An 18797-nucleotide genomic window follows, 5' to 3' on the forward strand; every position below is an offset into this window, starting at 1 on the left:
CTGTATGATATGCGGAACTACGAAAACCAGTCTAGTACTTCGAGCTCTTGGCCTACTGCCTGTGCCATTCAACCGGAGCAGACACGAAAAAACGGGCTCGGTGTCGTAAACACTTTTTTAAACTAGGATTTTATCATCTGAGGATATAATATTGATATTATTTCGAATATTAAGGATAAAAAGCAGTGAGTGTATAATTTAGGGCCAAAGCTTAATCCAAACAATGATGAAGCGTTTCAGTCGGGCATTGGTAGGAATTTGAGAGTCACTGTTGCCATGGCTGCTGTAGGGAGTAATCCTTACTTCCGAAGCGATTGATTTGAGCACCCTCTGGCGATAGAATGAAGATGAAAAATTGCATAAGGGTTTTTTGGGACATAATTCTAACTTTCTGTTTCTTACTTTTTCCCCTTTCTTTCTCTCTTCATTTTTAGTTTTCATCTTTCATGTAACATGTTTTAGCAAAAATAGTTATTTTACAAGTTGTAAAATTGGAGAACTTTAAAGTTAAAATATAAAATCTTAACAACAGTAAAAAAAACAAAAACAAAAAAAACAACATGCACAATTGAAGATAAAATGTTAAAATAAAGAGTTTTGAATTCAAAAAAGTAATAATGTAAAATGAAGCATTAAAATTGTGAGAAATAAATCAGTAATGACAAATAATGAGAAGTTGCAATTAGAAAAGTAAAAAAAAGTAAGAAAAAAAATTGAAAATAGTATGTTTGACTTATGTCCCTTTTAACCCTCCATAGTCAATATTCCATTCTTCTGGAGTTATGACAATTTTACATAATTCTCTTTATCAATTATTTCCCGGACTCTTTCTCTCATATGACGTCAGATGCTGCGAAGTCGTTAAATTCCATCATCTAATTAACCAGCAAAAGAAAGCATAATGCTTGTCATATGGTATGGCGATATTTCCAAAATGACATCCTTTGCATTAAGTGGGCGCAGGCGACACTTCCATTTCTAATTCACAACGGTAGGGCTTCTTTAAATGTAAGGATTGAAATAGGAATGTCATTATAGATTATACATGTATACCTCTGATGAAGTAAATACTGGTTTAATACTTTAAACGCCTTAAAACTAGAACTGACGTCCGGTGGCCAACTCATAACCAACCAACCCCCCACCCCCACCGCCCTCCCCGGCCACCCATGAGGTTATCCCTATAAACCAATTTTCATAGAAATTAAATATCTAAATTCTGACAAATCGAAGCTTCCATGTGGTTGCTATGATTCTTCAATATGTAAATAAGTCAAAAACTTCAACTTAGGGTTTGACTGTTTTAATACATCACCATTCCACATTAAAACATTCCAATTTCAATAAAAAATCAGTATATCTTTTCAATTATATTACTCCTAAATAAACTTGTACAGAAACAAAATTATCTATAAAAAACATATATATATATCACAAAATACATTCAACATTAAATATGTCTATGGCATAAAAAAATTCATAAGTATACCGTTGTTTATTGCCATTGGGGATGTTTGCTGGACACATCAACTACAAAACTGTAATGATTTAACGGACACGTGCATTTACTTAAACCTATGAAGCTATGATATTGACTGGATAGACCTTGTTTACAGGACAAGATTTTAGAGAATGTTACATGATTGTATTTATAACCTGTTCAAAGAGTTAACACTTTCAAATTCAAATACAAGTGTATAAGATATAAACATTTAATGTTTTAAGAATATAGATAGAAGAAATATTTTGTGATAAAATGACTTTTATAAAAGTGTTATGGACAAAACAATACAAATAAAATGTAAATTCTTTTTAAAAAGATACTAAAATATAATAAGCCTGAATTTTTAATAATTGCATTCACTTGTAATTGTGAAAGTATAGGGTAGCCTCTGGGGTCATCCTTAAATGTGATAATTAATTGTATTATTAAGCACTTGGTACACAACAAAAAGTTGTATTAATATGACATACGAGGCACACCTACATGTAGCAGTGATGAGGCACACCTACATGTAGCAGTGATGAGGCACACCTACATGTAGCAGTGATGAGGCACACCTACATGTAGCAGTGATGAGGCACACCTACATGTAGCAGTGATGAGGCACACCTACATGTAGCAGTGATGAGGCACACCTACATGTAGCAGTGATGAGGCACGGTTGTGTTTATTTTAAAATATAATTGCATTTAATGACTGTTCAGATTATTGGCATGTACCACATTTTCTGGTCAACTATTGTCACTTGTAGCAAAAAATATATTCTTCTTTTTCATGACTGCAGTTGCAATGTCACAGTAAATATGTTTGAATACCAAGAGGCCCATGGGTTTTATCACTCACCAGATGCTATATGTACAGTGATAGATGATGTTTGCATATAAACTAACATTTAACACATAGACCTGTGACCTTGAAAAGATATAAAGCTTTATTCATTTGTCATGAATAAATCTATTAGCCATGATATTCATCTCAGCATATTAATTGACTAACTATCATGACCCTAGGCCTTTTGGTTATTTAGAAGACATTTGAATATTGAAACACATTTGAACCCTATGACCTTGACAGGTTTGCAAGGCCATTAAATTTTTAACAACAGTGTCATTCATTTGAACAAACAAACTTTACCCTATATCATAATCCTGTGATTCTTGGTTATTGAGAAGAAACTGTTTAAAGATTTTAGCATATTTGACCCCAGTATGACCTTGATAGCTGGCTCGGATCGGTCATTCATTTGAACATACTTCATAGCCCTTCATCTCACTAGATGATATTGGCCCAATTCCATGACCCATTTAATTACAATAAGTTGTTGTTTATAGATATTTGACCCTGTGACCTTCAAAGAAAGTCAAGATAATTCATTCATTTGAATAAACATGGTAGTTAGCCCTTCATGCTACAAGTGCAATATCATGACCCTATAGACTTCTTGGTTATTGAGAAGGGAACCCCAGGTAAGATGAACTTATATATGCCAAATGAAGAAGTTCCTGGACTTAAAATTGTCCATAGGAAGGCATTAGAGAATTTTAAAAGAAAAGTTCCACAACTAAGAAATTTCCATTAAAATTTAATCCAATAATAAGAAAAACATGAAAGTTGATGAAATTGCATAGGTCCTGTTGCATTTTTATAACAAACTTTTCTTAAAAAGTATGTCTAAAAACAACTTCAAAGTACTTACATGCTGCTCGGCTTTAATACCATCAAGGAATTGTTCTGAATTGGAAATACAGTCGATGATGGAATCAATGATAAAGTATCAGTGCATTAACTGTATGATAATTATCATTTAATATCAATGACATCATGTAAGTAAATGTATCGCATACTGCTATCATTCAATGCTATACCATGCAATGTGTTCTTCCAGAGAAAGATATATATAATATAACTGGTGGATTGATATAATGGTATGATTGTCCAACACTATCTGTACTATTGTATTGTTGTATTGTAGACACAAGGAAATATCTGAATCTGAATCTAAATCCTTCACACCAGGGTGATCCAGTGGTTGCTAGGTATATGGCATAAACATAATCTTTAATCCCCTTGGGAAGAGACGATGGACTCTAAACCTAATTAAGGGGGAAAGTTCTGAAGTTGACAAATATGAGGCTTGGTGAGTGTTTGACAGCTGAAGCATCTTACCCCGAGGAATGAGATCTCACTCCCAAGTCGGGGAATTATTATTTTTCTCCTACCGTATTTATCTTCTCACATGTCTGATATTGATGTTTATTGCACAACCATGTTATCATATGACCTTATTGGATCATCGATTTGATGTCATTGAATCGTTCCCATGTCATGATACAATTGTTGAGAATGTGCAAAGAGCATGTGTACATAGCCTGTCTCAACTCTAGGGTGAGATAAGAAAATCTCACACTGGTAAAATTGTGGATATCCTGTCCAGGGTAGGAGAAAACTCTATCCCACAAGGGATAGGGATATACAGCTGGCACATACATATGTACTATGATATACATACTCACTACAGGGTCAGGTCATCATTTTATGTAGTGTCGCAATTGGTAACGTCATGGGACACTGATGATGGTGCAATGAATATGTTCGCGTCAACAACTTGAAATTTGTTATTATTTTTTGAAATATGAAAGAAAGATATAATCAAACATATGATATAGTTCGCGAGCCTTATCCAGACCAGACCAACTCTTACAGAAGGATTAAGATATCCCTGTTCAGTGTATAGGGATGATATCACCCTCATGTAAGAGTTTGCCTGCCCAGTACTAGGGCACGCGGCAAGCCTCGATAGCGCTGACCACCCAACTTCTACACAAAGGTTGGGATATCTCTGGCTACAGAACAGACCCATGTAAGATTCTATCGTTCTCTTACCCTGGACAGGGATATCCACAGTTTTACTGGTGTGAGATTTTCTTGTGTCACCTTAGGGTTGAGACAAATTACACAATGTTCTTTGTACATTCTCAACAATTTAATGTTGTCCCAGCTAGCAACAATACCATGACATCATGCACATTGACAATTCAATCAGGTCTTGTCAACATGGTCGTGCATTGACGTAACATCAGCATTAGATGTATACGAGAGTAAACAGGGTAAGAAAAAATAATCATTGACCCCTATGGTAGTGAGATGTTGACCTCAGCCCTCAAATGACCCCCATGGTGGTGAGATGTTTATCTCAGCCCTCCAATGACCCACATGGTGGTGAGATGGTGACCTCAGCCCTCAAATGACCCCTATGGTAGTGAGATGGTGACCTCAGCCCTCAAATGACCCCTATGGTAGTGAGACGGTGACCACAGCCCTCAGAATAAAATAATAAAGCCTTGTGTTTGACAACTTTAGAATCTTTCCTCTCCGGTTAAGATCTCCATGTCTCACCCAAAAGGGAGTGAAAGATTGTGATGTATACTATTTTATGAACTGTCTGGCCAAACCTGAAAGACGAGTTGAATATGTAGTGTGTAATCCTACAAGTAAGAATTGTTTTAGGGTATATTGGATACATTTCTTATAAACACAATGCCCATTTGCCCTGTATCATTTACCTGGTATGATGAGGTTTCAAGAAGATATACTTTTTCAAAAGTATTTTTTAGATTATATGAAATATTTCTAAAAGATTACTCAACTCTATAGGTCTATCATTTAGTCATATAATAGAACATAGTTGATACACAGTAATACATTTATATCAGGTCTATCATTTAGTCATATAATAGAACATAGTTGATACACAGTAATACATTTATATCAGGTCTATCATTTAGTCATATAATAGAACATAGTTGATACACAGTAATACATTTATACCAGGTCTATCATTTAGTCATATAATAGAACATAGTTGATACACAGTAATACATTTATATCAGGTCTATCATTTAGTCATATAATAGAACATAGTTGATACACAGTAATACATTTATATCAGGTCTATCATTTAGTCATATAATAGAACATAGTTGATACACAGTAATACATTTATATCAGGTCTATCATTTAGTCATATAATAGAACATAGTTGATACACAGTAATACATTTATATCAGAATAAGTTTTAACATTTTATACAGTTATTGACTTGAGTTTTAAAAAGACAATGTTCCTCTGACATCAGAGGAGTCATTGCAGTACTGACCTCTAATATCAAAAGTGATACAATTATATGTAAACTGATAAACTCCTAAATCAACATTTACACTACATTTATACTGTACCGAAATTAGCATTGATACATAGTGATACAATTATATGTATACTGATGAACTCCTGTATCTACATTTATACTACATTTATACTGTACCAAAATCAGCATCAATTCAAAGTGATGGACTTAGTCTTGTTGATAGACAGCATTTAAAAAAAAAAACCAATAATATCTCTTTAACATGTAAACATGCATGCAATCATACAACACACCATTCACTTGATTCATACAATCAGCCTTTCCACTATTATAAAATATATCTTATTATCTATAACTATAAAATATATCTCTGTCATTACTTATAACTTTATAACATATCTCATTATTTTATATCATATCTCATTATTTTATATCATATCTCATTATTTTATATCATATATCTCATTACTTTATATCATATCTCATTATTTTATATCATATCTCATTACTTTATATCATATCTCATTATTTTATATCATATCTCATTATTTTATATCATATCTCATTACTTTACTATTAAATCTATCTCATTACCTTACTTTGAAATATATCTCATTTGTTAACTATAGAATGTATACTGCATTTTTATAGTGACCATGGTCTAAGCAAAACAGGCAAATATTGATCAAATTACTTCAACTTGACCAACATGATATGCTGTGTTAGAAAAACCTGATCCTCAATCATGTAGGCAAACTTGCAAAGTCGATGTTTTGAATACATTTTTTTAGTAAAGTAATGAGATATGTTTTATTATACTTAACAAAAAGGTACATTTCCTGTTAACTGCTATAAGAGTTATCAATCAACTTATTTCCTGTTGGCAGAAAAGGTCAATTATGCAATACATATGCCTTGACCTACAAACAGGGGCAATATGACAGACCTCAGTCTAACAACAAGGCCAATATGACAGACCTCAGTCTAACAACAGGGTCAATATGACAGACTTCAGTCTAACAACAAGGCCAATATGACAGACTTCAGTCTAACAACAAGGCCAATATGACAGACTTCAGTCTAACAACAGGGTCAATATGACAGACTTCAGTCTAACAACAGGGCCGATATGACAGACCTCAGTCTAACAACAGGGTCAATATGACAGACTTCAGTCTAACAACAGGGCCAATATGACAGACTTCAGTCTAACAACAGGGCCAATATGACAGACTTCAGTCTAACAACAGGGCCAATATGACAGACCTCGGTCTAACAACAGGGCCAATATGACAGACCTCAGTATAACAACAGGGCCAATATGACAGACCTTGACCTAACAACAGGGCCAATATGACAGACCTCAGTCTAACAACAGGGCCAATATGACAGACCTCAGTCTAACAACAGGGCCAATATGACAGACCTCAGTCTAACAACAAGGCCAATATGACAGACTTCAGTCTAACAACAGGGGCAATATGACAGACCTCAGTCTAACAACAGGGTCAATATGACAGACCTCAGTATAACAACAGGGCCAATATGACAGACCTCAGTCTAACAACAGGGCCAATATGACAGACCTCAGTCTAACAACAGGTCCAATATGACAGACCTCAGTATAACAACAGGGCCAATATGACAGACCTCAGTCTAACAACAGGGCCAATATGACAGACCTCAGTCTAACAACAGGTCCAATATGACAGACCTCAGTATAACAACAGGGCCAATATGACAGACCTCAGTCCAACAAAAGGGTCGATATGACAGACTTCAGCCTAACAACAGGTCCAATATGACAGACCTCAGTATAACAACAGGGTCAATATGACAGACCTCAGTCTAACAACAAGGCCAATATGACAGACCTCAGTCTAACAACAAGGCCAATATGACAGACCTCAGTCTAACAACAAGGCCAATATGACAGACTTTAGCCCAACAACAGGGCCAATATGGCAGACCTCAGTCTAACAACAGGGTCAATATGACAGACCTCAGTCTAACAACAAGGCCAATATGACAGACTTCAGTCTAACAACAGGGCCAATATTACAGACTAGCTCAGGCTTGAGGGAATTTCCCTTGGATGTTGTCTTAAGGAGAAAAAGGTCACTTGTTATGCTCTAGCAGGATAATTTCTATCACTGCACATCTACTGATTTTACAGGTTTATCACAAAAACAAAGAAGAAAATGTCTTTCCCAGGGAAATTTTCCAGTCTCGGAAAGAAATTATAATACTAGTATTAAATGCACTTGTAGAGTCTACGTATAAAAACTCTGATATAAGTTGTCACTGACAACACATAAAGTAAAATGTCATCCAACTGCTCAGCAGGGTCAAAACATGGTAACATGTTGTAAGTCTCAAGGCAGACCAAGAGATATAGGCTATTTGACAGTCAAGTTTACTTTAATTTCCATGCATACAATGCAGTGGTCAGCTGTGTGTTATAGACAAGGACCAGCTGACCCCTACACAACAGACCAGCACTTGTTAGTTGGGAAGCCTATTAAAGTATACACTAGAGACCATAGTCAAAATTATTAGTCTTGAGGTCTTAAATTCTACAGAATTTACACCTGAAACATCAGTCCAACACAGAAGTCAAGAGGATTAGATTTGTACCTGGTTTTGACACAAGACAACCAAGTTAATCGACCCTTACAAGTCACGATCCATCTTTAGTCAGCTGATCGAGTTTATTAAGTCATGATCCATCTTAAGTCAGCTGATCGAGTTTATTAAGTCATGATCCATCTTTAGTCAGCTGATCGAGTTTATTAAGTCATGATCCATCTTTAGTCAGCTGAGTAAAGTCATGATCCATCTTTAGTCAGCAGATACTTGGTTGCTTCCTTCTTTTACTGTTTCTCAAACTTCTGAGCATATTCACTATAAGACATTTCTAAAACAAACAGAACAATTTAAAATAACATTTCAAATTGGTACTTGAAGTGAAGAGGAAATTGCTTTTTCTAGATTAGGTGTTGGAAGGACAAATATATATATAGTCAGCATAAATAGCTGACTCAATTGATCTCTATAGAGGTGATTAACAATAGAGGTGGTCAACAAAGTCTTGCTCCAGGTGAAGTAAGATCAATGAAATGTTTTTAGCCAGAAAAAAATCATATAGGTTACTAGATTATGTTTTTAGTAATAATTGTATAAAAAATAAATAAGATCAATTATTTCCAAATTACTTAATTATGAATTATTTCCCTTTGTGGTTAACATGCTTCAGAAAAAGACAATTGGACATGACATCATATTGTACCAACTATTATGTAAACAAGGGCCCAATGGGCCCGAATTGCTCACCTGCTATCTATGTGATCTATAATACTGATCTATCAGCGACCAAATGAAAGATCTCAGGGTCTCACAGTAATTTGAAAAGGTGTCTTTTAAATATTTTGGCCAATTTAACTCTAACAAACTTAAATTCTGGTCTAGGTCATTCATTTGAACAAATTTCCTTGCCTTCACCCAAGCATGCTACAGACTCAATATCAACTCCCTGGGTCCCTTGGTTATTGAGAAGAAGTCCCTGAAAGATTTCAGCCTATTTGACCCCTGTAACCTTGAATGAAGGTCAAGGTCATTCATTTGAACAAACATGGTTGCCCATCACCCCAGTATGCTACAGACCTTATATCAGCTTCCCGGGCCTCTTGGTTTTTGAGAAGAGGTTGTTTAAAGATTTTAGAGTATTTGATCCCTGTGACCTTGAATGAAGATCAAGTTCATTCATTTGCACAAACTTGGTAGCAATTTACCGCAGCATACTAGATACCTAATATCAAATCCCTGGGCCTCTTGGTTTTTGAGAAGTTGTTTAAAGATTTTAGCCTATTAGACCCCCTGTGACCTTGAATGTAGATAAAGGTTATTCATTTGAACAAAATTGGAGCCCTATAAATTCACCTTAGCATGCTACAGACTCAATATCAACTTCCTCAGCCACTTGGTCATTGAAAAGAAATCATTTAAAGATTTAAGCCTATTTGACCCCTTTGACCTTGAATGAAGGTGAACTTCATATATTTGAACAAACTTCGGAGCCCTTCATCCCAGCATGCTACATGCCTAATATTACGTTTCTGGGCCTTTTGGTTGGGCCTTTTGGTTATCAAGAAGAAGTTGTTTAAAGATTTTCAGCATATTTGACCCATGTGACCTTAAATGAAGGTCAAGGTTACCATTTAAACACAAGTGGTAGCCCTTCATCCCAGCACGCTACAGACCCAATATCAGGTCACTTGGCATGTTTGTAACTAAGAAGAAGTTGCAAATGAAAATTGTTTACGACACACAACGCCAGCCAAAAGGCAATAGCAATAGGTCAACTTCGTCTCAGGTAACCTAAAAACTACAGCAAAATACGATTTCCCTATATAAACTACAGTAAAGTTTACCCCTCCCTATGTAAAACAAATATACTCTCCTTATATAAACTATGTTCAAGTTTACATCCTCCCTAAATAAACTACAGTAAAGTTTACCCCCTCCCAAAATACCATCCTCATACTGATAATTACTGTATTATTCCCAACAGAAATTAAACAAATAATACTCAAAAATGTGATTTCATCACAATAGTAAATTTTACCTGTTCCCCACAGAGAAACATGAGGCCCCAGGTCAAGAAATTCACAATTTTATTTATGAATAGTATTTGATTCTACTTTGAGAAAAAGACTTTTGTTTCAGTTACTTTGACCACTTTTTTGCCCTACCCCTGGAGGTAGGGAACCATATCGGATTCACAATTTTGGTTGACGTTGACCCTTGCATGGCCACAGAAAGTTTCTGCAAAGTTTCACAGAAATTGGTCCAGGGGTTTTGGAAAAGTCAAGAAGAGGCCCATTGGGCATAGATGGTGATCTGACTCTAAAGAGGCCATCTACTATAAATATATACATACTCGTTGGTACTATTGGTCATGGTGGCCATCTTTGTTTTCTGACTAACCCAGAAAATAACAACACTTAGCCAAGACCATCCCAGGGTCATTGTAGCCCAGTTTGAGCTGAATCTCACAAGTGGAACTTGAGAAGAAAATTAAAATAGGTATTGTTCAGAAAAGGAATAATTTCACAAATTGTTGCAGAATTGCCACCATGGCTGTGTCAAAAGAATAACACTTTTTTGGCTCCCCTTTCTCAACATCTTTAACGGTTTTCATCTCAATGGCACCAGTGTAACTGGAGAAGAAGTTTAAAATGTGTTTCCCAAGATGGCTGCCATCTTGAATCTCTTACTGACCCTAAAAATAACAGCACTTGCATTTGGTCAGGACCATCTAAGGATCATTTGGTCAGGACCATCTAAGGATCATTTGGTCAGGACCATCTAAGGATCATTTCAGGTAAGTTTGAGCTGAATCTCACTGATGGAAGTTGAGGAGAAGTTTAAAATGTGAAAAGTTTATGGACAGGACACAATGATGGATGAAGCACAATGGCTGTATAGGTTCTAAAAATGTTTATAAGTTTACAGATGTAATACAAGTCACTATGCATGAAGACAGACAAAGGCAATTAGAATAGGTCACGTGCAACTTTGTCTCGGGTGACCTAACAATCCTGCGTTGAGCTGCATGTGAGAATTCCTCAATCCCAAGCATGAGAAAGATACCTATATTAACTTTCAACCGTATATCTTAAATAGAAAATAAAAACTGAATATCCACATGAGTTGTCTTGATGTCAACAATAGTCTACTGCTGAACAGCAAATTTACTAAAATTTTACTTGATGAATCAACATTATGTTATTTTCTCTGACAGTGCAGTCAATACTCACCAGATCTTCTGATATCACAGCTACTGCTATCACTTAAATTTGTGCTACATAGGTTGGTGAAATCAAGGCGATATCTAAAAAAAAAAAAAAAAAAAAAAAGCTTCAACTGAATAAATGCCACACTCTCCTTGCTTTGACTGTCTTAAAATTAACTAACTAAGTTCCATCAAGTATCAAAACACACTGCTGTATGAGTACCCTGGAGAGGAATCAAACATAGGTGTGACAATCCAGGGCTCTACCTCCTGAGCAAAGCAATTATACACTGTCATGACTAAGTCACTGATATCATGTACAGGCCAAACTGACCCTTTCTTTTACAAAAGTTGTTGTTATTACATACGTAAATCCCTACTATTTATTTTCTCATTTATTTTACTCATGAACACCCTAATAATTAATAGTATGTGAAATTGACATTATTAAATGTGATCAAGACCACTGATAGCAGGACTACTGAACTACTTACTTTATTTGTTTGCCTGGGCTGCCGATCACACACGACTCTGAGCGACTAGTGTAGGACTTCTCTATCATCTCTATCTGTTCTGGGGAATACACTTCCCATCTGTCTCCCCTGACTTTCCTCTGCCACACAATCTTGTGATCAAAGTCTGTCAACAACCAAACATTTTATTAGAACTGCTCCTGACATTGTATATACAGTTAAGAGGTGATCAATCTGTGCTTACAACTTCTGTCTCCATTCCTTTATGGATGGACAAATTAACCATTTCATTTCTTAAAACATTTTTAATATCTTTAACTTCTCTGACCTATAATATCAATACCCTAAGCTGGTAGCTGTTCATTCCAGCAAATCACAGGCCAAATGTCATCATTCTCAGCATTATGAGTTTTCAAAGGAGCTTGTTTAATTGTTTTGAAAAAAATGACCAAGATATAAGGCAGGGTCAATCATTTGAACTTAGTGACCCTTTGACTAAGCATGCTATAGGTCAAATATCGCGTTTAGCATATTTGAACCTGTAACCTTGATCAAAGTTCAAGGTCATTCATTTGAACAAGCTTGGTGGTCCTTTGACCCAGAATGTTACAGGCATACGTTCATACCAGGTCTCGGGCCTCTGGGTTATTGAAAAGGAGTCATTTAAGGTTTTTAGAAAACTTGACCCCTGTGAACTTGAATGAAAGGCAAGTCATTAATTTGACCAAGCTTGATAGTGCTTCTCTCCAACATGCTACAGGCTCAATATTAGGTCTTAATGCCTCTTGGGTATTTAGAAGAAATTGACAAAAATATTTGAAGCTATCATAGTGGCCATCTTGGATTTCAGACAGACCAAAAAGGTAACAACACTTGGTCAGGATTATCTCAGGATCATTTCAAGCAAGTTTTAGCTGAATCACACTGAAGGAAGGCATATCTCTTGGTTGTCAAAGTCAAACGTATTGAGAGGTATCTTTAATGGTTGTGAATATAACAAAAAAAAAAATCCCCAATAAATATTACCAACTGTACACCACTAGACTATACATTTACAAGGGACCTGTACACTAGGACATTTACAAGGGACCTGTACACTAGGACATTTATAAGGGACCTGCACACTATGACATTTACAAGGGACCTGCACACTAGTACATTTACAAGGGACCTGTATACTAGGATATGTACAAGGGACCTTTATACTAGGACATTTACAAGGGACCTGCACACTAGGATATTTACGAGGGACCTGTACACTAGGACATTTACAAGGGACCTGTATACTAGGACATTTACAAGGGACCTGCACACTAGGACATTTACAAGGGACCTGTATACTAGGATATGTACAAGGGACCTGCACACTAGGACATTTACAAGGGACCTGTATACTAGGATATGTACAAGGGACCTGTACACTAGGACATTTACAAGGGACCTGTATACTAGGACATTTACAAGGGACCTGTACACTAGGACATTTACTTAGGACCTGTACACTAGGACATTTACAAGGGACCTGTACACTAAGACATTTACAAGGGACCAGCACACTAGGACATTTACAAGGGATCTGTACACTAGGACATTTACAAGGGACCTGTACACTAGGACATTTACAAGGGACCTGTACACTAGGACATTTACAAGTGACCTGTACACTAGGACATTTACAAGGGACCTGTACACTAGGACATTTACAAGGGACCTGTACACTAGGACATTTAAAAGGGACCTGTACACTAGGACATTTACAAGTGACCTGTACACTAGGACATTTACTTAGAACCTGTACACTAGGACATTTACAAGGGACCTGCACACTAGGACATTTACAAGGGACCTGTACACTAGGACATTTACAAGGAACCTGTACACTAGGACATTTACAAGGGACCTGTACACTAGGACATTTACAAGTGACCTGTACACTAGGACATTTACTTAGAACCTGTACACTAGGACATTTACAAGGGACCTGCACACTAGGACATTTATAAGGGACCTGCACACTAGGACATTTACAAGGGACCTGTACACTAGGACATTTACAAGGGACCTGTACACTAGGACATTTAAAAGGGACCTGTATACTAGGACATTTATAAGGGACCTGTACACTAGGACATTTACAAGGGACCTGTATACTAGGACATTTATAACGGACCTGCACACTAGGACATTTACAAGGGATCTGTGCACTAGGATATTTACAAGGGACCTGTACACTAGGACATTTACAAGGGACCTGTACACTAGGACATTTACTTATAACCTGTACACTAGCAAATTTACAAGGGACCTGTACACTAGCACATTTACAAGGGACCTGTACACTAGGACATTTACAAGTGACCTGTACACTAGCACATTTACAAGGGACCTGTATACTAGGACATTTACAAGGGACCTGTACTCTAGGACATTAACAAGGGACCTGCACACTAGGACATTTACAAGGGACCTGCACACTAGGACATTTACTTAGAACCTGTACACTAGGACATTTACAAGTGACCTATATACTAGGACATTTACAAGTGACCTGTACACTAGGACATTTGCTTAGAACCTGTACACTAGCACATTTACAAGTGACCTGTATACTAGGACATTTACAAGTGACCTGTACACTAGGACATTTATAAGGGACCTGTGCACTAGGTTATTTACAAGGGACCTGTACACTAGGACATTTACAAGGGACCTGCACACTAGGACATTTACAAGGGACCTGCACACTAGGACATTTACGTAGAACCTGTACACTAGGATATTTACAAGGGACCTGTACACTAGGACATTTACAAGGGACCTGTACACTAGGACATTTACAAGTGACCTGTACACTAGGACATTTACTTAGAACCTGTACACTAGGACATTTACAAGGGACCTGCACACTAGGACATTTACAAGGGACCTGTACACTAAGACATTTACAAGGAACCTGTACACTAGGACATTTACAAGGGACCTGTACACTAGGACATTTATAAGGGACCTGTACACTATGACATTTACAAGGGACCTGTACACTATGACATTTACAAGGGACCTGTATACTAGGACATTTACAAGGGACCTGTACACTAGGACATTTACAAGGGACCTGTACACTAGGACATTTACAAGGGACCTGTACACTAGGACATTTACAAGGGACCTGTACACTAGGACATTTACAAGGGACCTGTACACTAGGACATTTACAAGGGACCTGTAAACTAGGACATTTACAAGGGACCTGTACACTAGGACATTTACAAGGGACCTGCACACTAGGACATTTACGTAGAACCTGTACACTAGGATATTTACAAGGGACCTGTAAACTAGGACATTTACAAGGGACCTATACACTAGTACATTTACAAGGGACCTGCACACTAGGACATTTACTTAGAACCTGTACACTAGTACATTTACAAGGGCCTGTACACTAGTACATTTATAAGGGACCTGCACACCAGCACATTTATAAGGGACCTGTACACTAGCACATTTACAAGGGACCTGTACTCTAGCACATTTATAACGGACCTGTACACTAGCACATTTACAAGGGACCTGTATACTAGGACATTTACGAGGGACCTGTTCACTAGGACATTTACAAAGGACCTGTTCACTAGCACATTTACAAGGGACCTGTACACTAGGACATTTACTAGGGACCAGCACACTAGGACATTTACAAGGGACCTGTATACTGGGACATTTACAAGGGACCTGCACACTAGGACATTTACAAGGGACCTGTACACTAGGACATTTACATGGGACCTGTACACTAGGACATTTACAAGGGACCAGCACACTAGGACATTTACAAGGGACCTGTACACTAGGACATTTACAAGGGACCTGTACACTAGGACATTTATAAGGGACCTGTATACTAGGACATTTACGAGGGACCTGCACACTAGGACATTTACAAGGGACCTGTATACTAGGATATTTACAAAGGACCTGCACACTAGGACATTTACAAAGGACTGCACACTAGGACATTTACGAGGGACCTGCACACTAGGACATTTACTTAGGATCTGCACACTAGGACATTTACTTAGGACCTGGAAACTAGGACATTTACAAGGGATCTGCACACTAGGACATTTACAAGGGACCTGTATACTAGGATATTTACAAGGGACCTGCACACTAGGACATTTACAAAGGACTGCACACTAGGACATTTACTTAGAACCTGTACACTAGGACATTTACAAGGGACCTGTACACTAGTACATTTACAAGGGACCTGTAAACTAGGACATTTATTAGGGACCTGTATACTAGGACATTTACGAGGGACCTACACACTAGGACATTGACAAGGGACCTGTACACTAGGACATTTACAAGGGACCTGTACACTAGGACATTTACAAGGGACCTGTACACTAGGACATTTACAAGGGACCTGTACACTGTGACATTTACAAGGGACCTGCACACTAGGACATTTACAAGGGACCTGTATACTAGGACATTTACGAGGGACCTGCACACTAGGACATTTACAAGGGACCTGTATACTAGGATATTTACAAGGGACCTGCACACTAGGACATTTACAAAGGACCTGTACACTAGGACATTTACAAGGGACCTGTACACTAGGACATTTACAAGGGACCTGTACACTAGGACATTTATAAGGGACCTGTACACTAGGACATTTACAAGGGACCTGTACACTAGGACATTTACAAGGGACCTGTACACTAGGACATTTACAAGGGACCTGCACACTAGGACATTTACAAGGGACCTGTACACTAGGACATTTATAAGGGACCTGTACACTAGTACATTTACAAGGGATCTGTACACTAGGACATTTACAAGGGACCTGTACACTAGGACATTTACAAGGGATCTGTACACTAGGACATTTACAAGGGACCTGTACACTAGGACATTTACAAGGGACCAGCACACTAGGACATTTACAAGGGACCTGTACACTAGGACATTTACAAGGGACCTGTACACTAGGACATTTATAAGGGACCTGTATACTAGGACATTTACGAGGGACCTGCACACTAGGACATTTACAAAGGACCTGTATACTAGGATATTTACAAGGGACCTGCACACTAGGACATTTACAAAGGACTGCACACTAGGACATTTACGAGGGACCTGCACACTAGGACATTTACTTAGGATCTGCACACTAGGACATTTACTTAGGACCTGGAAACTAGGACATTTACAAGGGATCTGCACACTAGGACATTTACAAGGGACCTGTACACTAGGACATTTACAAGGGACCTGTACACTAGGACATTTACTTAGAACCTGTACACTAGGACATTTACAAGGGACCTGTAAACTAGGACATTTACAAGGGACCTATACACTAGTACATTTACAAGGGACCTGTACACTATGACATTTACAAGGGACCTGTAAACTAGGACATTTATTAGGGACCTGTATACTAGGACATTTACAAGGGACCTGTACACTAGGACATTTACAAGGGACCTGTACACTAGGACATTAACAAGGGACCTGTAAACTAGGACATTTATTAGGGACCTGTATACTAGGACATTTACGAGGGACCTGCACACTAGGACATTTACAAAGGACCTGTACACTAGGACATTTACAAGGGACCTGTACACTAGGACATTTACAAGGGACCTGTACACTAGGACATTTACAAGGGACCTGTACACTATGACATTTACAAGGGACCTGCACACTAGGACATTTACAAGGGACCTGTATACTAGGACATTTACGAGGGACCTGCACACTAGGACATTTACAAGGGACCTGTATACTAGGACATTTACAAGGGACCTGCATACTAGGACATTTACGAGGGACATGCACACTAGGACATTTACTTAGGATCTGCACACTAGGACATTTACTTAGGATCTGCACACTAGTACATTTACTTAGGACCTGGAAACTAGGACATTTACAAGGGATCTGCACACTAGGATATTTACAAGGGACCTGTATACTAGGATATTTACAAGGGACCTGCAGCACACTAGGACATTTACAAAGGACTGCACACTAGTACATTTACTTAGGACCTGGAAACTAGGACATTTACAAGGGATCTGTACACTAGGACATTTACAAGGGACCTGTACACTAGGACATTTACATGGGACCTGTATACTAGGACATTTACAAAGGACCTGTTCACTAGGACATTTACAAGGGACCTGCACACTAGGACATTTACAAGGGACCTGCACACTAGGACATTTACAAGGGACCTGCACACTAGGACATTTACAAGAGACCTGTACACTAGGACATTTACAAGGGACCTGTATACTAGGACATTTACGAGGGACCTGTGCACTAGGACATTTACAAAGGACCTGTTCACTAGGACATTTACAAAGGACCTGTTCACTAGGACATTTACAAGGGACCTGTTCACTAGGACATTTACGAGGGACCTGTACACTAGGACATTTACAAAGGACCTGTTCACTAGGACATTTACAAAGGACCTGTTCACTAGGACATTTACAAGGGACCTGTTCACTAGGACATTTATAAGGGACCTGTACACTAGGACATTTACAAGGGACCTGCACACTAGGATATTTACTAAGGACCTGTGTACTAGGACCACTTTTACCTTGGACCTGTATCATATATAACATATTTATCTGGAAACTTTATACTACGATAGTATTTACCTAAGACCTGTATACTAGGATCATTTTTACTGTTGATCTGTATACATGACCATATATATCTGGGACCTTTATACTACAACTATATTTACCTGAGACCTGTGTATTAGGACTACTTTTACTGTGGATCTGTATACATAGACCTATTTATCTGGGACCTTTATACTATGACCATATT

The 18797-nt window shown here is 37.8% G+C and overlaps 2 long non-coding RNA genes across 2 annotated transcripts; both read right to left on the reverse strand.

The window, feature by feature from the left end:
- Nucleotides 1-1287: 1287 nt before the first annotated feature.
- On the reverse strand, nucleotides 1288-6072 carry LOC117318458. Its single transcript, XR_004530368.1, has 2 exons — nucleotides 2140-6072; nucleotides 1288-2009 (listed from the first exon to the last, which is right to left on the reverse strand). It is a non-coding gene; the product is annotated as an uncharacterized LOC117318458 (long non-coding RNA).
- A 194-nt stretch (nucleotides 6073-6266) lies between these two features.
- On the reverse strand, nucleotides 6267-12077 carry LOC117318459. The gene is made up of 3 exons (XR_004530369.1): nucleotides 11937-12077; nucleotides 11468-11541; nucleotides 6267-8565 (listed from the first exon to the last, which is right to left on the reverse strand). It is a non-coding gene; the product is annotated as an uncharacterized LOC117318459 (long non-coding RNA).
- Nucleotides 12078-18797: the final 6720 nt, after the last annotated feature.

This window comes from Pecten maximus, unplaced genomic scaffold (assembly GCF_902652985.1).
Source record: "Pecten maximus unplaced genomic scaffold, xPecMax1.1, whole genome shotgun sequence".
NCBI lineage: Eukaryota > Metazoa > Mollusca > Bivalvia > Pectinida > Pectinidae > Pecten > Pecten maximus.